This window comes from Nannospalax galili, unplaced genomic scaffold (assembly GCF_000622305.1).
Source record: "Nannospalax galili isolate Female #2095 unplaced genomic scaffold, S.galili_v1.0 scaffold16115, whole genome shotgun sequence".
Taxonomy (NCBI): domain Eukaryota; kingdom Metazoa; phylum Chordata; class Mammalia; order Rodentia; family Spalacidae; genus Nannospalax; species Nannospalax galili.
In genome coordinates, this window is record NW_008335333.1 from 17,483 (window position 1) to 21,726 (window position 4,244).

At 41.9% G+C, this 4,244-nt stretch overlaps 1 long non-coding RNA gene across 1 annotated transcript; it reads right to left on the bottom strand.

The window, feature by feature from the left end:
- Positions 1-112: 112 nt before the first annotated feature.
- On the bottom strand, positions 113-1,625 carry LOC115069802. Its single transcript, XR_003849032.1, has 3 exons — positions 880-1,625; positions 239-345; positions 113-126 (listed from the first exon to the last, which is right to left on the bottom strand). It is a non-coding gene; the product is annotated as an uncharacterized LOC115069802 (long non-coding RNA).
- Positions 1,626-4,244: the final 2,619 nt, after the last annotated feature.

The following is a 4,244-nucleotide window of genomic DNA, read 5'->3' on the forward strand; positions in this document are numbered from 1 at the left end:
CATTTGGGTGTGCCCCCTAAGTACGGCATGGTGGAGTGTGTTTTGTCCATATACATTCATGACGTGTGGATCAGTGCTGAAGTTAATTAAAATCGATGTGCATTCTTTATGGTCCCGCTGTACAGCCTGTGATTATTGTACACAGAAATAAATTATCAATTCAAGGAATCCAAGATAAGCATTCAAATATGTCACCGAATAATTATCCTTAAGTGAAAAAAAATTTTATTCTATTTACCCCTTCTTTTGAGACAGGATATGCTTAGGTAACCTCAGCCTTGCCTCAATTCAAAATCTTCCTGCCTCGGGCTCCCACGATAGGATTACAGGTGTGTGTCAGCACACCTGCATAGTATTTTCAAATATTTCATTTTTGAAAATTTCATACAGGAACAGTGTATTTGCATTATTATCACTCCTTGAATCCCTCTCCAACTTCTCCTGTATCAGCCCCATCCTCTCAATTTCTTCTCCTCTTTGTTACATATACATCATATACATACGTATATGTGTGTATGTATACACATACCAAGACCATGTAGTGGAGGTGATTTTGTGTATCTGTGTTTAGGCTTACCCACTTGGGATCAGATAACTTATCATGGACTTAGTCCCTAGAAAAAATGATTCTTCCTTCTTCAGCATCCATTGATTGCCTACAATTCATATTTGGAGGTAGTATTCCATGAACCTTCCCCAACCTTGGCACAGCAAGTGGTTTTGTCCTCATGCAGACCTGATTAGACTGCAATACATGGGAAACCTCATTGGTGTAAATTCCCTATCATATCTAGAATGCATTAACTAGCAGAACACACCTAAATATTCTAATATTTTAATTCTAATCCATCTCAACTGAAACTGTTGGCCATTATCTACCTTAATTAGGGGTGTGCTCTTCTCATCATCCCGGGCATTTATATTGCAGTGTTTCTTGATGAGTAAACACACCACACCGGGATGGTCATGGGTAGAGGCGTAATGCAGGGCAGTCCTGTGGAAAGGAGAGGGGGTTTTAGGAACTTGGAGAACTAGGTCAAAGAACCTTCATCCAGAAAATTCTAAGTATTAGATAGCAGGTAATGAGTTCTGAAGAAAGGGAAGCCTTTGGAATTTCCTTATTTCTCTACTTTTGTATTTATTCAAAGTAGTAATGATACAGTGCATGGCCTTCCCCATTCAAGGCAAGTGCACTACCAGTGAGTTGCCTCCATGCTAGACCAGCATGTCTGAATAAAAGGAGCAATTGAAAATAAAATTTCAATTCTACTGTAATCTCTGTTACCTACTCCCTACTTCTCAGGCACCTAGGAGCTCAGTGACAATGGGGATCAAAAATAGTAGCCATCTTTCAGAATGCAACTCTCCTACTTCAATGAGATTCTACAGAAAGTATACAGAACTGAACCTAGCACCTAAGAGTTAGCTCATAATATGGTAGGAATTACTATTCCTACTGCCAACATAGTGTTTCAATTGGGTGAAATCACAGAATTATACCTACTTTGCAGATACAACATTTTTGTATTCAAGTAAGTTTTTGACCTCTTGAACTAAGAAAGGGTTAACTATATTACCCAGGCTGGACTAGATCTTGAAATCCTCCTAATTCAGCCTTCTAATAACTGCAGGTAAGTGCCACTATGCCTGCTTTTAATGCTATTTATTTCACATGCTACCACGTGGTCAATAAAGAGCTCTAAAAGAGGTAACATAAACGAATTGGAAACCAGCTGGCTTTGTTTTTGTTTTGCTTCTCGTAAAGAAGGCCTGAGCGTAGACTCCTCCAAGATGTACCAGTTCCGAAAACCTAGAAGTCTGAGCCGGGAAGAAAATCCAGCAGTGTTGGGAAAGCAGACCCCCATTCTCTTCCACCCTCCCTCGGAGAACTGGAGCGCCTGCCATGTGGTCCTTGCCTGTCTCAAACTGCCCCTCCTTCTCCTAGCCTTCTCCTCTCCTGGGCCCTATTACCTGTCTCTCTTGACCGTTAGATCCACGTGATATTCCGACCAAGTGAGTAAACGCTGCACTAGAGCTACAGCGCCTGCACCGGCAGCCCTGTGGAGCTTTCCCACAGGATGATAACTGATGAGGTATCTAGGCAGTTCTCTTCTTCCACAATGTAAAAACCCACAGCCCCTGAAGGCCCTACCCAAGTGGGTATGCCACCTGGTATTGCGGGTGCGACTGTGAATCTGGGCGTCGTTGTCAACGTCCTGCATGACGACGGCCTGGGCGGCCCTCGCTGCCTTCCCTGCCCTCCTCTTTCTCTGTTTACTGCCCCCCAAAACTGAAACTTTGACTTAAAACCAACCAAAACTCGCCACTGTGCCACAGGAATATCCCACCAGGGATGGTCTGTGGATCAGCAACTAACCACAGTGAACGCTGTCACCTAGCAACGCCCTAAACAGAACTCTGCGTGGTAAGAGCCTCTGTGTTCCATTGTTCACAGATTTCGTCACAAGCAGTCCTGCTGAGTACACGTGTAAGCCGCAGACGCCAATGACAGGAGCCTAGCCAATGGCACTCGGCACTCAAATGCAAAGCTCTGCGCATCCATCCCAGTACCAGAGCAGATGCGCCTTGCCTGGTCAAGTCAGTGCAGGGTACAGATGTTTTAGCGTTAGGGTTAGGGTTAGGGTAGGTTCAGGGTCAGGGTCATTGCCCATTACTTTGCGGTTGATTTTTCTGGAGTCTCTCCTACTCTCTAATCCACTTTGTAAGACAGTCAAGATGTAAGACTGCCTTTTGTAAGCTTCTGAAACATCTCATTTTTCTTGTTCTTCATTCTCATTGTGGAAGTAAATGGGCTATCAATGACATATTCATGTTTCCTAGGTCTTTGTTCTGCCTGCCAAAAAATATCATTGGTTCATTAAGATTAGATTAAATAGACTGGAGAGATGGCTCAGCAGTTAGGAGCACTGACTGCTCTTGCAGAGGACCCAGGTTTGATTCCTAGCACCCATGTGGTAGCGAGCAATCCTCTGTAACTCCAGTTCCAAGGAATCCGACACCCACTTCTGACCTCCATGGGCACTGCACAACACAGGTGCACCTACTTACATGCAGGCATTGCACTCATACACATAAAAATAAAAAATTCTTAAAAAGATTAGGTTAAATGTGAATAACATAATGCCACTGCAAATAGTTCAACATTGGCAGTTGGGTTTGTGTAGCTACCTGTTAAATTCTTTCAACCTGATAATCTAAATTATGCCATCTAGATCAAATTTATTAGTTTTTGTTTTTTGAAGAGCAAATAAGCAAAATTTATGGAGACGTAAAGAAACATCTCACCTGCTGCTGGAAGGAGGCTGAAATATGACTTGCCCCAAATTCACTGCTCTTTTAAGACACCAAGACAAGTCTACGAGTGTGTATCTGCCTGCATCTTCCAGTCACATTTTCCATGCATATTTCCCACTCAGGTTTGGTCTTACTACCCACTTATGCTAACCATACCACCAGCAGCCATATGCTAGTTAAAGAGCTCAAGAAAATTAGCATTCATACTACTTTTAAACTCAGCATCAGCTAAATTGTTTTTTGTTTTTGTGGTTTTTTTTGGGGGGGGTACTGGATCGAAAATTCAGATTGAATCTGGCTTTTCATTTCTGTACCCTTCATGGTGGTTTATCACTATTAATCAATCCAATGCCCAAGTCTACTCACTGAGGACAGAATAAAGGGTAGAAATGACATTAAAAACTGCACTGATAGTTCCTTAGGTGAGCAAGGCAAAGCTTAAGAGTAGCACTGCAACATTAGCTACTTTAAAAATGTCTCTGTGTATCAAGTCCACTGAAGGCACTTGCTACGCAGACTACTTGGGCTGATCATTTTGTACTGTACAAATGTATATGATTTGAAGCAGCTGTCTTGCTCTTCTTGTTTGGTGTTGATTTTGTTTCTGTCTTACTTTCTGATCATTCTGGGTCTGGCTCCTGCTCTGAGTTGGTGAAAATTTCACTGATTAGCTGATATTAATACTTTGTGCAAATGTTGGTCATGAGCGACTCTGCAGGGATTCTGAAAACCTTTTTAGGAGAATGGAGAAAGTCAATGCCACAAAGTGATCAACAGAAATTAACTAAAGTCAATAGGAATAAACAGACTCTAGTCTCCAGCTCCTTCAACAGATATGTGCATGTTAGGAGCAGATGGGAAAGGACATTTGAAAACCATTTTTCTTATACTTTCTTTTAATAAAAATAAAATTTGTGTTTACTATTTTA